We start from the raw sequence: 25,416 nt of genomic DNA, 5'->3' as shown, positions 1-25,416 counted from the left end.
CCATCCAGCTACAAAAGCAGCTGTTTCAGCCCAAAGAATTTGTAAGCAGAATTATTTTCTTAGCACCTCATCACGCTTCCTGCAGGAGCTTGGGCTGTCAGACAGGTTTTCCGTCCCGATAGGCTAGGAAACACGGGGTGCTTATTTAGATAAATTGGTGAGTACTGCTTGGTGATCCCATGGCTGAGGGGCTGCATGCAGGTGAGGGGGGAGAAGTCTCGAGGCACGAAAAGGGGAACACTTGGGCCAAATCAATACTGGAGCTTTGGAGTCCGGTTTCAGCCTTTTTCCTGTGCCTACTAATTCCAAGCCCTGACTAGAGCAGGTTTGCTAACTTTTGCAGCTGGACCTGGAAGATATGTGTGTGTGCACATGCCTCAGGCACAGTAGAAAGCAGGAATTTTCCTAGGCTGTGACGCACAGTCTACCTGGAGGACTGGCTTTGTCCTGGCTCTGGGGCCAGGGTGGGGGGAGTCCCAGCTGTCAAAGCATTGGTCCTGTCTGGAACCTCTTCTACGCTGAGAAATACCTGGAGTTAAAAAGAGAGAGGGTCATTTGGGAGAGACTAATTGGCACAGGAAAGGAGAGAGAACTGCTCCCTATATCTGACATACAAGTCCCACTGTCAGTTCTCTTATGGAAAAAAAATCCTCCAGATCTTGACAACAGACATAAGAAAACCAGATTTGTTAGATCAAACAACACAGTTAAATGTAGTGGGCTGGTTCCCCTTTGCTCTTCATTTCCCCACTGGCCCGGAGTGGGGAAATTCCTAATCTCAACACTCAGACATGCCCTCTTTGCCAAGCCTCATGTTGCCAACATGGCTTGTGTTGAGGCTGTGACCGGGAAAGCAAAGCCTGGCAGTTATTTTGCTAAGACTGTAGCAATCCTTTGCTGGTGTCCAAGGGTCTGCTGAAGAGCTACTACTTCAGGGTGCTGGTATGGAGCTGCAGGGGCCTTCTGGCCAGGGCTGTCTGCCCTCCCCTGCCCCAGGTGCTCATGCCCTCATGGAAGGAATGACTGAACCATGCAGAAAGCAGCTCTGACACAGTTTACAGCCCAGCGTGTTAAGATAGTTCCAATTGGTGCTGCTTGGCTGTACCGGCTGCTTCCTCCATTGTGGTGTTACTGTGTGGGATGACAGCCTGTTCATGACGCTGCTGTTACAAATATGGTTTCCCACTGTGATTGTGAACGGCATTGCTGTCCTGGAGACAGACCGTTGTACTGCAGTTCACAGAGATCTGGGTTCTCCTTTTCTGCCTCTTTCTCCCTTGCAAGGCCCATGGGACTCTAACTTACATTTTCAAAATTCTCAGTTTACAGTTTGGTCCCAGATGGCTCTGTTGTGCCCTGTGTCAGCCCCCGGAAAGCCTGTATCATCGGACAAGAGACCTTTCAGCTGGAGAAGTCAGTAACCGTTCAAGCTTGGCCCAGATCCTTAGGTAAGGGGTAAATCCGCCTTTGTTTCTCAAACACAGCAGAAAGCAGCAAGTTCAGGGTCACGGATGGCAGCACAACCATGTAGTTGGCTGCTGGGGGTACCTGTCCTCACCTCTGCCCAGGTATGTCTCCCCTTAGGGAATGGTTACAAAATTGTTTCTCTGCAACTTTGATGGCACTTGCAGTCTTTTATTGCACTCCCTTATATTCATAACTTTGGTTGATGATGGCAGTAATTCAAGAGCAATTTTAAAAGCAGTCAACTGCTACCAGCCTTGCTGGCTGGCTGCTTCAGGCCACCATTTTAGAAAGCTCCAGAAACAGAGTGCTGGAGGGATGTTGCTTGTCCTGAGCTGAGGCTTTATTGCTATAAGCAAGCCTTAATTACAAAGCAAATGTTACTTCTAGACTTGATTGTCTGAATTCTGTAGCACACTTACACATGCAGTAGGATGCAGTATACTTTTCTTCCTGGCTGAAAGTGTTGACTGTCATTTGCTGTGTCAGCCTAAATGCAGGGGTGAATTTCATTGGGTAAAGTGATGCCTGTGTATGGATGAAAAACAGATGAAAGCATAATGTGAGCCAGCAGCTAGAAATTAGATAAACGTACACTAGAAATAAGGTACATGGGTTTAACAGTGACTATTTAACTGTTGGCACCAATTACCAAGGGATACAGTGGTGGTTCTGTCACTTGAAGCCTCTGAAGGAACCATATCTTGGTATCTCAGCCAGAAGAAATTTGGGACATCAGATGAAATTCAAGAACATTTTTATGCAGGAGACCAATATGAACATTCCTGTTGCCCTCTTAAAATCTAGAAATCTAAAAATAGTAATTTTAAAGGTACTCAGTACTCTTTAGAATAAATATTGCTATTCTGCAACAATCCCTCTTTCCCTCTTCTTAATGCTGTTTTCCTAACACGTTACTCTGAACTGATGGATGGCAATCAAAACTGGTTGTAAGCTGTGTTCCTTAAATGCCTTGGTATGTCTGTATAACGTGGAGTGGTAGTTTATACCCAGATGTGAAACAAAGTTTGGTGGATGAAGAGGCTTCATGCTGAGGTCATGGTTTGCTGAGTGTTTCTTTTGGTGGCACTATGGTCAGAAGCTTCTCCTTCTATTCCTGCTCCTTTTCTGCTTTCTCGTTTGCTTTTTTTTTTTTTTTTTTAAATAAAGCTCTCAACACAATCATATGTCAGAATGTGCTTTCCTTCCTAGCTGCAAAGGCTTTCATGTTGAGAGTTTTCTCACTGACTTTCACCCTTGGCTGTCGTCTTAGGGCTATGTGAATTTGTGTCTCCAGACCAGTCTGGGAATGTAAAAGCTGGGGGATAAGCTGGCTGTTGCTGAAAGAGGCACCCATTGGGAGCTGCTTTATCAGGTGGGGGAAATGGTCATGGCCTGAGATTAACTAGCACCTCAGCCAAGGCCCCGGGCAGTGGTAACTTCAACTCGCTGCCTAGGCCAGGGATAACTGTGCAAGGGGCGCTGATGTTTCTGAAGGAGGTAGGACAGAGAGTGAGCTAGTGACTGGAAGGTCCAAACTCTTTCTTGATTTGACCTGAGATTTGGGAAATTAGTGGTTTTGAATCCTTGTGATCCTTGAATGGCTTTAGGCTATGAAAGGAAGTCTGGGCCTCCTGAAACGCCCTCTGCCACAAACACAGACTTACTGTGAAGGACTGTATTAAAACTGGTTTCCTAATTGAGTTTTTGTTTGCTGGTGTGAGAAACCTTCAAAGTTACTCTGAATGTGCATTTGTAGTTCTTTAAAATTTGATTTTGGGTGTCTCTAATCTTATTACCTGTTTTGGGTTTAGTAAATAAAACGACCTCCAACTACTTCCTTTTACTTGCTGAACTTAAGGGTGATGTCAGTGTTGTAATCTAATATCAAAGCATCACAGCACTATGGATGTGTTGATCCTCTCAACAACCAGTGAACTGCTCCAGGCTAACCAGGGGGTGATAAAATAGGTCTCCACTTAACTGCATGCATCTGTGTAGGAGAAGTATCTTCCCTTACCTGACATTAGCCAAGAAACCTCTCTGGCCTGCCCTGAAGGGGTGGGGTCCCTGAAGTCTGTGGATTGCTGGGGAGGTTATGATGGATGCTTCTGTTAAACTGTATTCTGTAAACACAACACCTTCTTCTCTACCCAGTCACTGCCCTGCCATCTCCTCCCTGCTCTCCCAAATCTCTTCTGCGTAAACGAAAGTCACAATTGCAAGGTCAAACTTTCAACTTCCTAGGTGCTGCTTATGCATGCTGTTGAGTTGACCAAATGGTATTTGAAAAGTGCTAAGGATCTCTGAGATCAACACAACAGATCGTGAGATCAGCTAGACCTATGACATCCTCACAGAGAAATGGAGAAATGTTGGAGGTCAAAGGTTTGAGTAATAGGATGAGGAAGTTACAGCCCCATGTCTGAGTCACGATCTTTCGTTTTTCTCTGAGAAGGGGATCTTTGTGCTTTTAGAAGAGCATTAGTTTTGCTTTCTAAGTGTGCCCTTTGATTTCAAAGGGAGGAAGAGTGATTGTAAAAGAGGAATGTTTGTCTGTGTTTTCTTTCTCTCCTTTCTGTAAAAGCTTTGTGAAAGCACAAGTCAAATTAACTTCTGGAGAAACAGGGCTAAGTTAGAGGGGAGGGATATGGTGCTTTCCCACCCCAACAGTGAATTTTGGCCTGATGCTGGCAAGTGACCTCTAGCTCACATCCTGCTGTGGGTGACCTTCTGAGTCCAGACTTGGAAGCTTCCATACAAGGAGCAATGAAGTAGTCTGGGATACTTCAGCCTGGAAAAGAAATGATTTGGGGGGGAATGTGATAGAGACCTACAAAATCTGGTGTTTCATGAAGAGAGTGGATAGGGACTGACTGTTCCTACCTTTTCCCATGCAAGAACTGGAGGCCAACAAATGTGGGCAGTGGGGTTAGATTTCAAACAAATATAGGGAGGTGGTTCTGGGTATACGAGGTAATAGACCTGGAGAACTTCTTGTCAAAGGGTGTTGCAGGTACAAGGTGTATACTTGTGTTCAAAGGAAGACAATAGTGTTTGAAAGCAAGATTTGTTAGGGATTACTAAACAGACAAACCATCTAAGGCCAAAAAAGTCTCTTCAGCTGAAAATAATTGAAGGCTAAGTAAATAATTTGGATTTGGGGAGGGAAGTATCATATATTTTTGGCCTGTTCTTACTCTTTCCTAGGTGTCAACTCATAGTTTATGTTGGAGACAGTAGTGGGCTAGGTGGACCCTTGGTGGCGTCTCGTATGGCTGATGTAGGAGTTCTGAGGCAGTTAACCCTGGAGACAATAATGTTAATTTTTTTAGTCCCCCAAAAGAAGCATTAGCACAACTAAAGCTTTCTAGAACATCCGAAGGACGGTGGATCTCCTTAGAAATGGTTTCCAGGCTATTTCTAAATTGTCTGCAGTGTCAGTGATTATTTCCTTGATGCCGTCCCTGACTACATAAGCAGTAAATGAGAAGGACTCAGCTTGCACAGAGAAGTATCCCCTGAAGTATGAGGACTTCTCAGGAGGAGAAAGGCTGCCATGCACAAAAGGGGACAGAAGACAAAGGGGAGGTCTAGGTGAAGGTGCTACAGTGGGACTTCGGAAACAACGTTTGGCAAGCTGTATTTTCTTGGAAAGTTTCACCTGGCAACAAACTGATAGGTGGTTGGGAGAGCTGGGCAAGAGTCCACACAAACTGGGCTGGGCTGGGGTAGGAACTGGTGGTGAAAAAGAAGCTCTGAGCTGAAAGGTGTGGGAATGTCTCATTGCTCCATTTGTTCTTAAGCACAACCAACCCAAAGGAGCGACGCTGGCTGTTGGTTTTCTCAGATTGGGAAGTCAGGCTCTTCCTTTCCAGATATTGGTATCAGCAGGTCTGACAACTCCTCAGAGGGATTTTTGAGGGACTGCTTGATGTCATGTCTACATAGACCTTGTGTCAGGGAAATGCGTATTCCCAGAACTGTTTTTCTGAAAGCAAAATGGCAGGACTTTTTCCTTTATTTTTCACTTTTAAAAGACTAACTTCATAAATTTTGTACCTGGTAGAACCTGCCTCTCCCTTTGCGATGGCTAGAGTATGCTTTTGCAGTCAGTTCGGCCTACATAGGGAATCAGGGAGCAGGTGACTTCAACTTAACCTTCCCTCTGAGCTTGAAGAACAAGCCAAGGCAATACAAAAGGGACCTTCTAAGAGACTTGTGCAGCTGCACAGCCCTTACACTGGCCTCATGATCTGTTTATCTTTTGCCTTCAAGGAAGTGTCAGAGTTAGGGGAAGCTCCCCCACATGGGATGGCTTAAAAGACTGTATCCTCTGCTGGGAAGTGCACATGCTTCTTTCTTTATAAGCCATTTGATATATTTTTCCTCTCTTTCTCTCTCTTCCCCTGGCAGCAGGATCTCTGGCCATTGCATGCTTTTCATTAAATCTTTCTGACTGTAAGACTGTATGTTCTGACACAGGGTCAAAGAGTACCGTGGCAGGGATAAAACTCAGCAACAGCATGGAAAGGTTTTTCTGGTTTTGATTACTGGACATCTCCAGTTATTGCAGAGTGCGTCCTTGGCTGGGGTCTGAAGACTGAGTTAAATATCACCCAGAAAGGAGCGTTCCATGATACTCCTGAAACACTGAACTTCTCCTGAAATATGAGGGCGGGGGTGTGTGTGGAGGGAGTTGTGTCTTGGCCAATTTCCAACCTCTCTAATGCTACTGTCACTCTTATCCCACATGTTCTGCTTTTGCAGTATCCATTGAGGGAGGTTATTTAACTTCCCTTGCTGATACGAGCAACCGCCACTGTTGTGTTGTTGGGTTTAGGTTGTTTGTCTCTAATGAAAGCCCCACGCTCAGTGACGAACTCAAATAACCAATTGCTTACTCAGCTTTGCAGCTCTGTTTTCTGAAGGTATAATCACTTCCTGCATCTTTGTTTGTCTTTGCCTCTGTGCTGCTGTACTGATGGTCTGGTAAGTACCGTGCTGCTCCTGCAGCTGCTTTTCCCTGCCCCAAGGCACATCAGCATGTGGGGAGGAAAAGCAGTTCCTGGTTATTGCGGCATCTTCTTTTGATGCCTTAGACACAGGCTGCTCTGTAACATGGAATATCGTCCCTCTTATTTCTGAGGGGGGAGGACAAGGAGCCTTTATGTCTATTGTGAAGACTGTGGAGTTTGCACCTAAGGGGGACAGTGTCAAAATCCATCTGTAACCTCTGGGCAAGTGCAGAGAGGCAGAGGAGGTGTAAGTCAGAGGGGGCTGATCCCCAGTTACCTGGTACGAGGATTTGTACTCAGATGGCATGGGATCTGCGGACATCTGTCCTGGTGGCTGGCTGTGATACTGGCCAAGGCTACAGAGATGAAGTGTTAGGGCCCTGAGTGTATCTAATAGGACTTAATTGCCCTGAGTCTGCTATGGGGCCTCCACCCACTCCCCTGCCCATGGGCTCAGGGGCTCCATTTGAGCTCAGTCGATGACTTTCAGTTGCTCCCTGAGCTATGGTGTAGGTGTACCTGTCTCCCACTCCATCCAGCCATGCCTGTGCCTGGCCATGGACCTCAGACTGGAACCCTGACCCATGACTTCCCGGTTTGACGTCGGACCTGCCTGATAACCACTGGACTGCGTCTGACCCTGGTTACTGTCATTGGAGCTGACTCTGACACACAGTCTGACTTCCTGGCTTGACCCGCCTTTTTGTTGTCCAAAAAACTTGGGTCCGTTACCCAACGTGCGTTGCCCAATTTACACACAGAGTCAAGGTATTTTCTTTTATTACGTAAATGTGCAGATATGGGTGCATGGCACAAACCAGCACAGTGTCGGTACAAACTGACAGTTATTTATACACAAAATTTAATCAGCTAATACATATTCATTGTTATTCTATTAAAAGATTGGTTAAAATTCTTCACCTATCATGTAAATAACTACGCCTGTCCGCTACAGTTTTTTGAGACCTTTACTTCCTTAACCTTTTGGGTCGGTGGGTTTCCTGAGTGGGTGGTCCTTGAGTCGGTGGTCGTGCTCGCCCCCTCCCGGAATTACCTTTCGTCTAGTTTCACTCAAATTTGGCAATACTAAGCAGTCCTTCACAGACCTTTAACAAAGCAGACTATCATTCAGTTTGGGGTTTTGTTCTTAGACAGCAATATGCTGGTTAATAATGCCAAAGTATTGTTAGGGTAAAATGAACTACATTAATCTTTATTGATATCATTATCACCATGAATGATCTGGACTCTTGGTTGACCCTGGCTGCCATCCCCAGGCTTGGCTGCTGGTCTCGCTTTTGTCCTGTGGGATGGGGCCCTGGCTGGTGAACCCTGCCCTGCTGGCTGAGTTATTCTCCTCAACTCCTCATCCCATAGGGAACTGCTGGCCCTTGCTGCTCCCTGACCCTTACGAGGTCTCTATGAAGGGGTGATTCTTTGGAGAGACACATCTTGGTGTGAAACACTTCCTCAACTAGTAGCACAGCAAAACAAGAGCATGTGGCTTGGGGGATATCCTGTCTGCCCACTGGGGAAGGTGACACCGTGCATCAAAGCTGTGCCTTCCTTCAAATCTCCAATGTGGTAAATAGGTTCTCACCAGCTCATTAGCTGCAAAATTAATTAATTAGCATTCCAGCTGTGGGATGTGATGTAGTTCTTAACCAAGCAGGCTGGCCAGGCAAGAGCTTCTCTCCAGCCTCAGGAAAGGATGTTTGGGGATTTGGGGGTTTGTTTCTTACTTGCTTTTTAAGCTGCTAATACTTCTAGTGTTTTCTGCTGGGATCAGCAATCTGCCCCATACTGTGGGGCTTGCAACCTCCCAGGACAAGAAGAGAAACCACTCTTTTGCAGAATCCTTGCTAAACAGGTTCCCTGAAAAATATGAGGAACTCATGATTGCTCGTTCCTTGGAAGCAAAGATCATGACAGATGCATTTACAGAGAAGAAACAATAACAATCAACAATAGACAGGAGGACATGGCTCCTCCGAGAACAAGAGCCAGGCTAAGGGAAGAAAAATGCTTGGGTTAGATAACTAAGTTTTATGAGAAGGGGGGAGAAAGCAGGGATGGTAAAGGAGGGACAGAGGGTGGGGAGCAGCCCCTGGGGAAGGGGGTGTGCCATGTCAAGAGGCCACCTGTGAAGCGAAGCCTCCTCACTGATAAGACTGCAGTGTAAACTTAATCGCTGCAGCATTGTCCCATGAGAGACAAGGCCCAGTTAAGCAAAGGGTTGTATTTTGGCCTAGGGCAGCTGTCTCAAGGGAGGGAGCAGAGGTTTCCTCGCGAGAGGCACTGCCAGGTCACCCCACTTGCTTGGTGTTCCTGATGGCAGCTGCACGTCCCCTCCCAAGGGGTAGGTAAATACGCAGAGGCAAGCATGTGGCAGCTTCTGCTGGCTGTTGGTGTCTCAGGGGGGATGGAGACAGCTGTACAGAGGGGACTAGCCCTCCCAAAGAGGTCTGCATGGGGCTTCTAGTGCAAGAAAGCTGTTCTCACCTGTGATGTGTACTCTTAATTCAGCACTGTTTTGTACTAAATCCCTCCTGTTCCCCTCTCTTTCCTTGCTAAGCTTGTCTCAAGCTGGTGCAAATAAAACATATTTTTCCCCTTTTCTGTGAGGCTACTAACTTCACGTATGATTGCAGGTATTGGAGGTTGCAAGCTTTTTCTAATCTTCAGAGATTTACAGCAAAATCCTCCCGCATGTGCTATGCACCCGAGAGAGCAGAGTATAAGGGGGGTTCTGGGGTTGGCTGGGAGATACCTGTGACCTTTTGGAGATCCCCATTTGTCAGTGAAGGGTAAGGTGGGCTGTGTTGTCACTGGGAGCCTCTGCTCTCTTGTTTCTTCGCAAATGAAGGGATTCAGGTGACCCAGCAGCCCCTGTTCTGTTTGTGTGCTGTAGCCCCAGAGGAGCTTTATTGGATATACTACATGCAGCTTACATGCAGCTCACAAGTCACAGGTCCTTGTCAAAGTAATCGTTCACACCATGTTCCTCAGAAGCTTTTCTGACTACTGTGGGGGCAAATCAAGGCTAAAGAATCTTGGAGACAATTGTGGTTTCCCACACAAAGTCACAGAAGAGTGCTGTTGTGTTCCTTGAGATTTGGGACTGGATTAAACTAGAAGTCTGGAACTGGGGAGATGTGAACAACTTGAATCAAAGCTGAAGAAAATTTTCCTGTGATCCCTTGTGAAACATAATTCACTTACCCAGATAATGGGTGTTGTGTGACTTAATTATTGTAAAACCAGAATGTATTCCTGCTCCTAAACTTAGTTTGCTTTTTTCTTGCACTTTATCAAGCAATTTCTTCCTTTGGAGATCTTAAATCTTGTCTATATTATTACTGTCACTATTCTGCCCAAGTAAAATGTAAAGTAACACAACCCTGATCTGATTATAAATAAGATCTTAAAATTATTCCTAGCTTACCTAAGTTAGGGCTTCTAACATGGGGACTGTGTTGGAGCTGACCTGGTGTTGGGAAAGTATTTCCAGCTGTTCAAGCACTGCAGAGATTCTCTGTCAAGGCTTGTTCCTACAGCCCGGACTGTCCACAGTGTCATCACAGGGGGAAAGGATGGGTTCTTAGTATGTGTTTATTAACTTGCATGTGTATTACCAGGTCAAGGTGGATCCTAAGCTCCCTGTCACCTCTAAATTGATGTGCTAACATGTATACAGAGCTCTTGCTTGTATAAGATGTCACCTGTTACCTGCTAACTGAAATAAAGAATATGCATTTCTTTTCAGATAGTTAACAACCATTCAGATGTGATGTTCTCCTTTGCTAGGCTGTCCTGAGCCACTATAGCAGGTGTTGACCTTTTGAGGAAGCTCTGCTCTGAAGTGGATGTTGCTATAGGTGAACCCATTTCTCCCTGTTCCTCTTTACCATATGGGTGGGGATGTGGTTCCTTCTGATAATCATGAATCTTCTAAAGGTACACAATGCTTCTTGGGGGAGAGTTGACTAGTAACAATCTCCTGGTTCCATTCACATTTTTTATTCTATTTTGAGGCAAATCTACATTACAACCCAGGAGTTGCATATATTATCATGACTCAAAAATGTCTTTAGGGTACATTTTCTTATGTAATGCTATTTCCCAAATTTACCTGCACACCAGTTCACAGATCTTTCCATCCAAGACTGAGATGATTTGCTTTCAGATTGACAAAAGAGAGTATCAGCTGCTGAACTCTTCTATGCTGGGATCTCACAATGAGACAGATAATGCCACTAGCTCCAGAGAAGAGCCTGATTTTACATGTGTTGATCTAGAGCAATGCTAACCTCAGGCTGCCTATCACCTGCAACAGCTAGGAGGGATTCCCACATAATCCTACCTCCTACCTCACTGCAATATCTGTGGGATGAGAATGCTTTCCCTCAAACACTCATTCTGGCTTCTGTAAAAGGCAGGATTCAGATGCAAAAAGGTTTTATGGCAAATCTTATCTTAATTCCCAGTGGGTCTGATGTTGAAGGACTGCTACTTCCTCGACCAGTGGTGTTTACCCTTCAGTATATCCACCCATTTCATAAATTAAGGCTAGCTACGTGTTCAACTAATTGTTTCTTCAATATACTTCTTACGGTGGATGCTTCCTTCCATGCATCATGGATACATGGTAATAAAGTGTTCATTGGGAAGGGAGCTGGGAATTAGCAGCTCTCTGGTGGCCATAAGCAGTTATTTTCTTCCTTACTTGATTCTGCATGATGCTATTAACCCTGATATCTGTTCTCTTCCTGAGATAAACTATAATCAGAATATGAGGAGTAGGAATCTCTCTTCTACTGATTTTGTGTGAGCCTCAGCAAACTCTTCTGTCTCCTTTCTCGTAGTTGTGAAGTAGGCAATTAGTAGAAGTAACTTGCTTCTTGAGTCAGCGTGCATGGCTTGACCTGGAGACTTTCGTGTCCTGAACTTCAGACAGCAATCCTTTGCTACAAGCCTGGATCTGTTACGGAAAAAAGTAACAGGTAGCTGTCCTCCAAAATGAGCTGCAGAAAGTTATGTGTAGCTATCCTTTGCAGCTCTTTCTTTTTGAAAAAACTTGTCATCACTGATTAAGGGTTGCTCTGAATTGAAGGATTTGCTTTAAGATGTTGACCACATTTCTGAATACTGTGAAATGTTGGAGATTTAAGAGAAAGGTGAATAAGGAAAAGCAATTTTACACCGCTAGGAAGCTTGACCGCAAAAAATATAGCCGATATTGCAAAATGCTGCAGCTGAGAAGTGACAATCAGGCTTTTCCAAAGCGTGCTCCAGGTCAGTTTGCTCTCTAGCTGGAAGGTGTAACTGGAGGAATGATTCCAGTCTCTTAACTGAATGAATACATTCTTTATTCTAACATTGCTGACACTGGTGCTTTGCTGCTCCCCCTCCCCTGTTCAGTGCTAGAGGAAGGATGGGGCCAGTGGCCGGTTCTCTTTGCTGTCTGAGAGAAGGTAAATTCTGCCAGTACTGCAGAGTGAAATACAGAAGTTAGCTCAGCATGCGCCTGGTTGCTTTACAGGATCCTTGTGTTGTATAAGAGTGATCAGCACTGACATGGTGTATCTGGCTGCAGCCCAGAATATGTAAGGGTGGTGGCTCCCTCAGAACAGCAGCAGAAATAGGCTGTGAGGCAAATACCTTGGAGTATGGAAAAAATTCATCAGGAATAACATTAAGATTGATAATGGGAATGAAACTTTAGCCTTCATCATGATGAGATATGAACTCTGTGTTGCAAACCTGCTGCTTCACAGAAACAGAGTGGCTGTTCTTATCTGTGAGATATGTTGTCGGCTTTTCCACTGACCTTCTCACGGCTTCTTCAGACAGCTGGATCAGCTTGTCTTTGCTGGAGTGACCTATTATTTATCAGCTCATTATCAAAGGATTTACTAAAAGCTTATGCCAGAGGCCAAAAGGTCAATATCCAGAAACATCTGCACTTCTTCCATTATCCCTAGGAGGTGAATTGTATGTGGCATTTGGCTCTTGAAGTAACCTGAGCATGTGAGAGGCAAGCGCATCTCATCTGTGAACTCAAGACACAAGTGAAGACTGTAAATGGCTGTCTGCCATCATTTGGTTGATCCTGAGTAGGAAGTTAAGTGTTCTCTTGCTCACAGCTCCCATTTCTTCTGCTATACAACCCCTCTAGTGAGCATAAAGCTTGCAGTGGTATTGAGGTGGGAGAAGCAGGTAGCTGAGAGGCAGTGAGAAGAACCTCTCACTGTGGTCTGTGTACTCAACTTTCTTACCTCATCACCAAGAAATACTTGAGAAAAAACTCAATGGCTCAGCTTTTCAAGGTGATTTCTGAAGCTCTTGCTTAGTTATACATAAAGGACCCATGGGGTGAATACATTCGGAAACAGTCCTGACAAAATGGAAGGCTCAGGCCTGTCAAATATGCAGCAAATGCAACAACTGAACAGCCCAGGTGATTGCTGGACAGAAGGAGCTATGACTTGTTATCTAAAAGAAGGCAAATATTGGCTAAGGGCTGCTGCTTTGAGACGTTCATCTTCAACCAGAACCAGACGTGATCAGAAAATGCTATTTGTTTCTGTCTTCCTCATCAGTCATTTAATGAAAAATAATTACAAGGGATTGATCCTCTTGAATGTTTTGAACTTATCAGCCCAAAGCCAAAACCCATCAGGCACACTGCTGCTGCTTTTCTCTTGTAAAATGTCACTTCTGAGCAGATAGTCAGTCCTTCAGAGTTAAGTGTTAGCAGAAATAGTCACTCACATCCCAACCAGGGCCGCCTCCTGTGTGGGACAGTGTCATTAATGTTAAGAAGCTCCCGTATTTTTGGACACTTGGAAGCCGAGCAAAATCTTCAGTTGATACCTCAAGACGTACTGATTGGTAAGAGACTGTAAAAAAAAAGGGATGATGTATTATGAATTTGACAGTCCTGTTGGTGTAAAAAATTGCATTTTTCAAAACCTTTGAATTTTGCAAAAAAGAACCTGAATCTGCAAAATTCCATTTTTTTCCTGAGAAAGCTGATCTTTTCTAAAATAGAAACCATTTCATAGTAATTGATTTCTCTGGTTCCTTCTGGGTGGGGAGGAAATACAGTATCCTGTGATGCTGAACAAGATGTGCTAATAGAGCTACTAATCCTTTATTTCCTTTTGTCCCACAAAAAATTTATACCTGTTCAAGGGCTGAATAGACTGTTGAAATGTTCCCTTTTGGCATTGTGTAAGTCCACGGGAGCTATTGAAATGGAAATCAGGTTCCCAAACCATCACCGACAGGAGGAAGAGAGTGATCTTGATTGATTGTTTTTCGTTAAACAAGGAGAGAGAAATGGGCTGAAGCTTTGGTGCAGGGGAAAATGGGCAAAATGACTTGAGGATTACACTTGGTGCTTTTGGTCCTGGAGGGGCACACTCTGTTCTTTAGCAGCCTATAGAGTATTTTCTCAATGAAACACCATTACGGGGGCATGGAAAACAGGGTCAAAAAAACCCACAAATAGGGATGAGAGTTATCATTGGCAGGAAACCATGTTTCTGAGGGTTTGTGGGGAAAGAGTGTCATTTGGTTATTGTGAAAGAGCAAAGCAGCCTTATCTATGCACCAACCAGCCTTTGAAAAAATGATGCCATGTCAAAATCCCCCCGCGTTCTTTTTCAGTGCATTTGTTTTCTTTTCATCAAGAGTTTTGGGAAGTAAGATGATGTGGTTTTTGTCTCTTAAAGCTGTACTGCCTGTTTGGATGTTTGCCTCATATGGATAAAAATCATGAGCGGGGAGACTAATGTTCTTTGTCTATCATCACATAGTAATTTGTTGTGCAGGACTTGCCTCTGAAGACAACTGGAGAGGTCTTTGTCCCTTTCCAGAATCCTGGAGATCTCTGAGCTCTGAGCTTTCCCTCTAGAAAGGACAGTTTGGAACGCAAATTGCTCAAGTCAGGTTTTTTTTCCTCTGTAGCTTTTATCAGAATGGCATTACTTTTGCATATCACTTTTTATATTTACTTTTCCCTCTGTTCTGAGATGTTCCATTGCCATCGTGCCCTCAGAAGCACCTGAGGGCTCTGTTTCTCTACCCAGTCCTGAGATAAACCAGCCTAGGACTACATCCAGTGAAACTGTCATTACTTGATCCTGGCCGCAGCGTAACGTCTTTGCCAAAGAGATACTTGCTCTGAGAACCAAATATATTTTCACCTTTGAAGTCCAAGCAGCTTTGTCAGAATTAATTAGAAACACACAAGTGCACGTGTTCTGGAGTGGCTTTTTGCTGTTTTTTATTCAATGAATGTGCTAGAAAGTAATTTTTATTGTAATGCTGTCTGTTCAAATTGAAAATTACAATTGTGTTTTTGCCAGAGCTGGGCTTTTAGATGATGGGAGGTGTTAAATACATAAGCTGTCACTGTATGGCATGTCACTCTACCTCTAGCTCCAAAACCAGAGAAGCTAGTTGCTAGATTTTTCTTTGTCATAAGATGACTGCCTAGCCCTAAAACTGTACAAGAGCTTGAAATTTATAAATATATGCCAAATAACCCAAAAGCATCGTTGAGTGCATCACTGATGATGACACACTCAGAGCTAATTGTACTGTTGAATTATGTTAACAGCGTTTCAGGGGACACTCAGATTAAACTACAACTCCCGTCAGCTATGGACAGTGGCTCTGGAAAACATGCACCATCTGGAGCCTGCTTGTCTCCAGAGCTGCTTTTCTGTCCCTGGATCATCAGTAGGTGAATAACACCACCCCCCCACACCCCCCCCCCGCTAAGATTCAAGTGGGGAAAACCATCAGAACTTGTAAATCTTGGTTTCCAAAATGTATTTTGCCAACTCTGCTGAGCAGGGGCTTGCAGCATGACACTTTGATAGACTTGTGCTCTTAGTGAAACCAGTGGTTGTATTGTAAGGGAAAGGTGAGCATGGAAGGGGGAGAAAATACTTCATTTTGAGCTGCTCTTCCACAGGGCACTTCAGTTACCTTAAAACCTTTAGATCAAAAAGTCTGAAAGAACCATCTGCAAGACAAAAGAGAGCAGGAGAAATGCAGAGCACCAGTGGCTGGGAGTGCTGGAGGAGAAGTTCTTCCCACTGTCCTGGAAAGCCCAGCACTTTCACACTGCAGAGGAAAGGGTGAAGTGTGGCTGTCCTGGACAATGTCTTCTAGGGAAAATTCCTTCTTGGCCTGAAGTTTGGCACCTGGAGACAGGTGAGACATTCCTCAATCAGACCTTGAAGGAGGAAACTGAAAGCAGAGATAGGAATAAGCTGTGGGCAATTTGAATTGCTTTAATTATTCAATTAACTTTGCACCAGTGTGGGTGATGAGAAGATGAAGAGTTCTGATAATGCAGTGAACTATTACTAGGGAATCTTCAGGACTTTCAGGACTTTTTGATGACTTGCCTGATAAAAGGACTGTACTGAAATGAAGACTAGTCATTGTAGGAGCCCTTCAAGTGCTGGGTTCAAGAATGATGGCAACTAATGCTTGGGAAAGAGGTTTCTCTAAGCTTCTAGGCTAACCTCAACTGGGCTTTTCTGCTTGTCAGTAACAACTCTTTTAAAGGATTTCAGTCCCCAGTTGAGTGGGGTCAACCTGGAGTTCCTTACAGGCTGCACCTGCACTCTAGTTTTCAAAGCCATTGCACAGAATGCTGCCATCCTTTCAGAATAGTGAGCGGGAGAAGCAGCGACAGCAGATGGCTTAGGAAATGTGAGCCCGAGTAATGACTGTGCCTGGCTTTGCCAGCCCAGCAGCCAGGAAGAAGGGGACAAGATGAGCCTAGGCACAGGTGAGTGAACTGAGCTGCTTCGCAAAAGCTTGGGCAGAGACCTTCACCTCTTGCACTGCCAGAGATTGCCTACCAGTGTCTAGCTTTTGGTCTTGGCTGTAGGTGCCAGGAGAGGTCTGCATGCTTTCAGTAACGGTAGGGAGGGTCAGATTTCCCCTGCTCTCGGCCTGGTGACCCTAGACCCAGGTACATCTAAATAGGGTTGTCTAAAATGCATATGAATAGGGTACTTGGAGCCCTTAGCTTTGTAAATAACTATTTATAAAGGCTTTTGAAATGCAGTGATTCTGTCAGCACTACTGTATTCAGACTTTCCACCCTCCTCTTTGTTTCTGCTGTGTTGCAGAACAACATAGACGTAGCCATAAAGCTGTGCTTGAAATAAAGCCTAGCATACCAGATAGATGATTTTGTGGCCTCAGCCACCTGGTGTAAGGCAGGGTTGCCAGGGTCACAGTGGGTTGACTCATCTCTGCTAGCGGTGGGATCCACTAATTGCAGTGGCAGGTGGTAACCGTTACCTTTGATTTGGTGGTGGCTTGGAGAGCAGGGGAAGAACTTGGATCTGAGTCAGACTGGGGAAGAAGGGCTCTCTGAAATTAAGTTAGAGCTGCACTGGTTGAACAAGTTTTGAGTTTCTTTGCTTTGGGAAGCTTGGTCAGTTTGCAAGTGTGAGAAGGGAGAATATGCCTGACTTCTCATACATGTGGTAGGTTTACTATTTTTATTTTCCTTCAGTTTCAGAGACTGACGGACCCTAAACAGTGTGAATCTGTGGGTCTGTGTGTGTTTAAAAGCTGGGGCCAAGCTGTGAAGACATCTCTCAAGGAAGAGTGGTTTTACTGAGAACTCGGTGAGTAATGAGTTGAGATCTGCCTCGGGGCATGTGATGTTGTGCTGGGTGCTGTCTGGAAGCAGCATCACCCTGAGAGCTCCTGAGTTAAAGGTGACTATGAGTAAACAAGTGATCTGGGTTTTATTGACTGGTTATCTTATGTGTATCTGAGGAAAGAGCTCTGCCTTCCCATCCAGTTCTCGGTCCTTCCTCACATGCAATTCTGTCTCTTTGGTGCTTGCCTTGGGACTCCTTGCTCTCCTTGTTCAAGTAATAGGTCTGTTCCTGGCTTTCTGTTCCTGAGTGCTTCCCTAGGTTAATGGAAGATTAGAGCTTCTCCAACTATGCTTTTGTTTGAAGTGCTTCAGGAAACTACAATTTCAACTTGTGTACATAGGCTTGAAGAGAGCAGTGTTGGATGTTGCTGGTGGAGAGGCAGGCCACGTGGTAGCAGGGAGTACAGTGCAAGCCCCTACCTAAACACATCGCTAGTGGCTGGATCCTAATCTGTGAGTTATTTGGGTAGCTGTTTGCTCACAGGATGCACAGGTCTGTAGGACTGTGAAAAACTCTGGAGACACAGGGGTCAGCTGGATAAGCAGTAAGGGAGCTGGAGTTCTCAAAATGCAGGAATTGAGAGCTGAGAAAACTGTTGCCCTTGTGGGGAGGTTCTGAGAAAGGAGAAGGAGTTGTTTCTGCAGGTGGTTGCTGGTCCTCTCCCCTTGTAAAGTGCTGTTTACAAAGAAACCAGGCCAGTAGAGGGTGATAAGAGGTGGCTGCCCAGGTCAGCAGGGGAACTGCAAACTCAGGAGTCCCAGTCTCACAGTACTAAAATCCAGGAGCACTAGAACAGGGCCAAGTAGGAGAGAAGCACAGGCTGTTACTGGGATCTGCTTATAGTACTGAGACCTGTTAAACATGTGTGAAAACCCTGCAGCCAAAGGTGGTGTTGATCAGGAAGCTCAGCAGCATGAGGGGAGTTCATACTCCCCTTATTTCCTTGTTTGGAAGCTATTTCCAACACAAGTTGATTCAGCTGACAGATGACTGACTCTTTGTGCCCATGGGCAGGAGGTGGGATCAGACTGCTTTTAATGGAAGTTCCTGGGTCTGTTTGACTTGCTCAGCTGGCTTGTTTCAGTGATAAATTACAGTCTGTTCTGGTAATATTGTATAGGCTTGAGTGCTGGTGGATCAGTTGTGATAAAACATCCCCAAAGTACCGGTGGCATGATGATTAAGCAGTAGCTTGTAACTAAGCTAAGATGCGTATACTGTAAGTAACGGATCAACAACAGAAAGAAGCAGCAGGAGAAGGGCAGGACAGGAAAAGAAATGTTTCTGGTGAAGAATGTAAAATGGTATTTTGTTTTTTGCAGAGCATGTGGAGAATGTGGGTGGTTTGACTGGAACATATTTGGAGTTCTGTCCGTATCGTGGCTGAGGGAGTGAGCGATGGGTGTACCATACTGCTAGGCAGCTTGTTCCTTACAGGCATCGCTGCATAACAGACACATGTACAAGCCACCCTTAACATGTCCGTTGCTCTTAAAATGGTAAATCTCATGTATTGCACAAGGTTCCAGTGCGTTGCAGTTCATGCAACAAAAGCAGGAGAGAAAACAAAGATGCAGAGCAGGGCTATGACAAGCCCTAGGGAGACACAAGGTCTCCCTGCTTCTCAGCCACTTCTGTGTGGTGCTAGGACCACCCGACTTGGCCCACCCCACCCCTCAGGGGGTTTGCTGGTGTCTTACAAGCTCCTCAGGAGCAGCCTTCTAGACTTGAGCAGCCCAGCGTGAGCTATTTCCATCCTTCTCTGTGATGTAGCAGATATCTCTGGCATGACTCTGAGTCAAACTGTGTCAGTCAGCTGTCTTGGGAGCACATGCAAATCTCATTTAGGCCTTTACAGAAAAGATGCATAATTCCCTTAGTGCTTGTATAGATTTTCCACAGTGTGGTATTTGGCTGCTTAGTCACAGAGTTATCTTTGTGTTTTAAGAATAGATTTGACTAGAGTCTCCTTGGCTGTACTGCAAAAGAAAGACTTTATTTGTCTTAGCACAAACACCTTGGTATGAGCGTCAGATGTGCCAGCAAGTATGTGCTTAATTAAACAGGCTCCTTAGTAGGTTTTTATCATTTTAGTGCTCTGCGCTTGAATCATGTCTCTTAAAGGACTATTTAATGAATTTCTGAGGCTATCTGACAAGTAATGTTCTTTGCTTGCTTGTTATGTAGAATTCATTAATGTCTCCCTTTGCATACATTGTTGAATTACAAATATTAGGACTTAATTAGCTTATTGCAATTTATGGGATGGTGGAGGTAGTTTTTTTCCTTACTGATCTTATGTGGAACCAACCTGTTTAAAACAAGCAAACAAATAGAAACTTGACTTGTTTTGGTGTGCCTGCTGAGAAATACCTCCCCTTGACCCTCACCACCTGGGGACTTTTCCATAGCTTGCTAACCTTTATTGTTCTCATAAAAAAGGGGGAAAATCTGCTAGCAGTAAGCAAAGCTTTTGTTTTAGGGGATTGGCAGGACTCAGCCATCCTCACTGCTTTGAGCACAGAACTTTGAATATGTATTTTCTTCTTAAAAGCAGGTCTCTCTAGTACTTCTTTCCTTTGAGTCTAACATAAATATTTGGAGGTGATTCCTTAGCTAGTAGAAATGGAAGTACTTCCATCAGCAGCTCTAAGAAAGGGTCAGAAAAGTGCCCCAGTTGTTTTTCCTATGTTTCCTTGGAAGTTCACATTATTCACACTAGTAGAAAGAATTGCCTCTCATGGGCAGGCACAAATCTGCAAGGCTATTGATATCTGAAATGCCCGTGCTAATGGGGTGAAAGAGGCTCGGTGTATGACAGCTATGAGCCAGAAAGGACACAATGTCCCTTGAAGGTCCTACCTAGTGGAGGTAGCTCTAGATAATAATCAGACTGAGTATCATGTTCCAGTTGTACCTTCTGTTGACATGTTTAATTTCCTGTATCTTTACAACAGCCTGGTGTGAAGTTACCATCTATACAGGCTATCCAGATTTACTTTCCTAATCAGAAGTTTTGCCGGATGGGAAAAGCATGCAACGGGTCAGAAATCACAGTCAAGTGGTTTCTGCAGGGTGACACTAACTGCAGTGCATCCTGGATGTGTTGGGTGTCTTGGCACAAAGTCCCTTGGAGTGCCACAGCCTCTCTGGTTTGTAGTGGGACAGAGATTGAGTGGTCTCAGCCCAGCATGACAGGGGCATAACTAGATTATTTGTGGAGGAGGCAGAGGTGAAAGTAATAATAATAGCTTGCCCAGAGCATATAGGGAATCTGTGGCAGATCTAGATCTGCCCTAGATCTTAATGGTGGAAGCATCCTTTCTTCCATCTGTACTGATTTTCAGATTCCTTCATGCTCCATTTTGGAGTTTTACCCTCATTATAACTTGAGAAAAGTTGAGCTGCCTCAGTGGTCTCTCTCTTTCCCTTCTGATCTTCTTCTCTTTCTACAGCTACCTCTTTTGCTCCTTGTTCTTATTTCCTGCTGTGCGCTGCACTGAACTCCTTTGGACATCAGCTGCTGCTGGTGAAGACTGGCCCTGTTTGGAAATTGCTGCCACAAAAGCCAGACTGTCCAGTATAACAAGGCCATTAAACTTCCTGTGGGAATTTTTAAAGCTGGCTTTATCTGTCCTGCAGAGAGAAGTGTGGGGAGAGGCTGTTGCACCGTTGTTCCTCCTGCTGATGACGCAGACTAGAATTGCTTCTCCTCGAACGCTGGCTGTGTTGGGTTGAAGCTCAGCTTTGTGTTGTCCTAATCCCTCAGTCAAGACCACAGCAACCAGTTAGAGCAGCCCCGAGGCTGTTCCCTTATTCTAACACGTGCCACCAGCAAATTGCTCAAAGAGATCAAGTCTTTGACTAGACACTCACCCAGCCTCTGGGCTTCAACCCAAAATGTAACCACTTGGTCTGGGAGCAGCCAAGTTAGATTTGGACTTAAACAACATAAGCAACTGCGTAGAAATTCAAAGCCTTATTTCCCTACTTTGATACCCTTCTTCCTCTCCTCTGTCATTTCATGTTTCAGCACGTGACTGTAGGTACTTCTGAAACTTCTGGTTTTGCTGGAAAGAGTCAGTCTCTCTGGGAATTACAAATGTTCATGCAGTCTCATCTTCATTTTTGGATCAGAGGGATGGATTTGAAGGGAAAAGGAAGTTTTCTCATGCTGTAAGATTTTTCAAAAAAATTTTTTTTTTTCAGTATTTTCCTCCCAAACTGGAATGAGTTTTACTGTAGTTTTGTGTTTCCTGCTAACTCACAAAAACCCCAAACTAGTTGGCACCAGCAGAAAAGGCACATAAGGTACCCAAACTTTCTAAAACAAGAATGTTTCTGGCCTGTTCCAAAATGTTTCCCCCTCCCAAAATGTGAAACTGGGAGATTGCTGAAACTGGTTTGTTCCCATAGCTGGATTAGACCTCAGTGAATCAGCGCTGTGAGAAACCTCCTCGGGAAATTCCTGCCAGGCTGTACCCCGGCATCACTTGCTGACTAAGTCAGGAGCTTCCTCAAGTAGTGTGGCTGCATAGGACAATAGGTCAAAGCCTTGGTGCTGCAATCCTGGAGCCCAGCTGTGGCTCACAACTCCAAGGATGGGGAAGAGCCCTGTCCCATCCTAAATGCCTTTTATCCTCCAAATTCCCCAGAATGTGAATGAGCTTACCCCTCCAATGCTTCAGGGGTGTTCCCACTTAGGGAGAGGTGACATGAGCGTGGTGCAGAGAGAGCTCAGGGCAGCAGCAGTAAAGCAGAAGGAAAGGTATGATGCATGCTGGTGCACCCAGGTCTAGACCTGCCTGCTGCCCAGTCCTGCCTCGTGGTGTTGCTAGCTTGTAAGAAAATGTTCCAGTACTGATGTAGACAGTGGGTCTGGGATGAGAGCATGCTCATTTACATGCTCCTGACTGCACTGAGCCCTAGACTGCTGCTCTCCCAGGAATGTCGGTGGATGCTGAGCTGCCTGAGAGTGTGGGGCACCATGCCAGAGTGTAGGAGCCAAAATATGTACCTGAAGCCTTCTGAACACTGAAGACCCTCTTGGCTCTGAGGTGTAGATGGGCCACCAAGCTGCAGTGAGGACAGATGAAAAGCCTTTCCTAGAAAAGGCTGTGGGGTTTGTATAGCTCAGGAGCTTGCTGAAAGTTCCTGGAATAAACTGGAGAGCAGCATTCATGCCAGGAGGGATTAGACAGTGGGAGAGAGATTTACTTTTTGAGCTTTTGATTTAATTTGTCTCACGTGGCATGCCTGCCTTTTCTCTATTAGAGTTATCTTGTCCTGTTTGTACCTTTTTAGTACTCTAATAAAACCCAGCCATGGGGCCAGAAGCCTTTGACTTCTGGCTTGGCTGCCTCCAAGACCAGATGTGGCAATTCCACCTCCCCAATCTGTCTGATTCGGCCCAGTCCAGAATAGCTTTTGATGAAGAAACAGAGGCCAAAGACTTGTCAAAGTTGCTCTGCTTGCAAGGAGCAGAGCTGGACAAGCATTTTGGTCATCAGAGTTCCAGCTGCCTGCCCGGCAGGGGTGTTTGCTGCCTGCAGTGCTCAATAACGTATGCTTGTATGGAGGCTGTTCTGCACATACTGATTTTGAGCTATAGGTTTTCTTCCAGGAAATCTGTATTTGGCTTTGCAACTTCCAGAGAACAGTTTGTGTGTTGGAAAACCTCCTCCTACCATATGGGAAGGAGCATTCTCTTTTGTACCCTGGAAAATACACGTAAAGATTTTTTTTTTTTTTTTTTTTTTAAAATGAACTTCTGATGACTACGCAAGCTTGGAGTTTTCAGGGGCCTTGATGCAGTGCTGCATCTTGGTGTGGGTGTGACATTTGTGACATGGGCTCTGAGATGAACCTGGCAAAGGAGCAGAGCTGTGTGGGTCTGTCCCTTGTTTGGTCCGGGATCCAAGGCACAGAAACCACCAGCCTGGTTTGGTATCAGAGCAGCCGGTGCAATGAAGTGGCACAAGGTCGATGTATTAGATGAGCCATAGATGTCTCGAACCAGTAGATGCTACTTTTGAGTAGGTGGCTCAGATCATCTTCCTATGTCCAGAGGCCCCAGCTGGTCCTGAGCCACAGCCTTCATCCTTTCACTGCTTCCTGGATTCCAAGGCCAGTTGTACTTAGTTGAGCAATGCATAACAAGGGAATGTCCAAGATGATGAATCTGTTCTTAACATTCATCTAATTGGCTCCCAGTTGCCCTCCACCCAAAGCTGTCTTTGCCCTTCAGCCTGAGCACTCCTCACCCTGATTGCTGGGTGTCTTTTTAGTGCAGCAGAGCTAAATCCATCTGCATGGAACAAGTATTAGAGGAGAAGCAAGACTTCAACAGATGTCACTTTTTTTCAGCTTCCCAGCAGTAACACTGCCTGGAATGGTGACTCTTACCTCCTCAGCAAACAATTTATACTGGCATACCTTGATGTTTGCAGGGAATGAGACTTGATAGAGGTCCCAAAGGTAAAGCAGGCTTGAGGAAAATGCTGTCAGTGTCACAAAATCCCTGCCCCTTCTGAGGCTCTGTTGTTCTTACAAAACTGTTTGAATGTTGGTTGTGCAGTATTCTGGTGTCCCTTGTGGGTATGAGGTTCAAAGCAAAGCAGTTAAATGATGTTTTGCATCTCAGAACTGGAAATCTCCCTTTTTTTGCAGGAGGCTTCAGATGTGAATTTGCAAAAAACCACCAACCCAACAACTTGCCCAAAATTCCTCCCAGGAAGGTGAGTTTGGCCAGGGAGAGGGGAAGACTGGATAATTCTTTTGTAGAATTCATAAAAAATTCATTTTGCCACAGACTTAAGTCTTTTCTTGCATTCAGTTTCCTTTTACCTTCCTTACCTGAGCAGGTGGTAGGAAAACATGGCACAGCAGTAGCAAAAGGGGTAAGTCTGAAAAGAAATAAATCATCTCTATCTGCAGTTGCTATGTGCCAGGCAATTGGCCAGCACCACCTATACAAACACTGATGTCCATCTGGTGTAGGAACAGCTGAGCGTCAACCCGGCCTAGCGGGTCTCCCGGTGCCAGGTACTTTTGGGTGGCATCACATATTAAATATTTCCCAGAGAGCATCTCTGTGTAAACATGCTGAATAGACAGTCATTCTCTCTGTTCAGCCCCATCCTGTCAAGCGTAAGGTACAGATGCAGGATCCAGGAACTCTTCCAAATTAATTCTTTCCCCTCTTTTCTTGCTGCCCCTCCTTTTCACCTGTGGTTTGTGAGCAAACCAAGGCAAATAGCCTTGGCCAGAGTCAGGCAGTGTCAGGCTGGCCCAGAGTTTTTTAGTTGAAAAACTCTTAAGCAGCTCTTGCTTCAGTGGAAAACACACAAAATTGATTGCTTCTGCTGCATATCTATTACAAGAAGGCCTTGACTCTTTCCCCCTTGACTGCTGGGGAGCTTCCTGAGGACTCAGGTGGGAAGATGGGAAATATTATTTCTGCAGGGAGTATGTGAGCAGAAAACAACCAGTCTCTGAAGTGGGATTATGGATTGATGTCCCTTTTGGGCCCTTGCATGGTTTGGACCCAGATTTGAGAAATGGGTCTCTCCTGAAGGAGGACTTGGAAACTTGAAAGAGCCCTAAGGGGTCTTTCAAGTCATAGAATTGTGATTCTCCTGCAACAGCATAAAACACCCATCCCCTACGAGATGCAGCGGTTGTTTGCTCAGTAACATGAACCATCCAGCTGAAGCACAGAGCAGTGATGATATAACCTGTGTACTCAGTTCTGCACCTGGTTTTTGGGGAGCTTGAGGGGTTTGTTTGGGTTTTTGCTGAAGGAAAGAGGGGACCTTAGTTTCGTCCAGATTGTCCAGCTCCCATCTGCTGCACTGGCTCCCATCATGCTGGATTCCTGCAACACTGGTTTTTATCATCTTTCCAGGTTGAAAGAAAAACATGTATGCTTGATTGCCTCTCCCTCGGAGCTGAGGCCACCATGGTGGTACTATAAGGGAGGGCACTGTGCCACGGCCTGTTTCAGCTCGCTGGCTGGAGTGCTGCGAGGAGTCCAGCAGCATTTTGTTTGTGAGAGAAATCCCTCTGGCATTCTGTGTTAGAGCTGGATTTACTGGAAACAGGTCCTTGATGAAAACCTTCCTTGCACAACACTTTTCCCACCTACAGGCAATGGTGACTGGCACTGTCTAAAAGCCTTCAACAACCAGCTCTTTTGCAGATGTCTGGCAAGAAGGCTACAGAGC

The 25,416-nt window shown here is 45.2% G+C and overlaps 1 long non-coding RNA gene across 1 annotated transcript in view; it reads left to right on the top strand.

The window, feature by feature from the left end:
• LOC128137788 (uncharacterized) overlaps positions 1-25,416 on the top strand; it is a 112,777-nt gene that overhangs the window by 25,760 nt on the left and 61,601 nt on the right. The window contains exon 3 of the long non-coding RNA XR_008233838.1: positions 23,861-23,928. This is a non-coding gene — a long non-coding RNA (uncharacterized LOC128137788). The remainder of the gene's footprint in view (positions 1-23,860; positions 23,929-25,416) is intronic.

Source organism: Harpia harpyja, chromosome Z (assembly GCF_026419915.1).
Source record: "Harpia harpyja isolate bHarHar1 chromosome Z, bHarHar1 primary haplotype, whole genome shotgun sequence".
NCBI lineage: Eukaryota > Metazoa > Chordata > Aves > Accipitriformes > Accipitridae > Harpia > Harpia harpyja.
The sequence above is the reverse complement of the archived record's forward strand: the minus strand, read 5'-3'. Positions and strand labels throughout refer to the sequence as shown.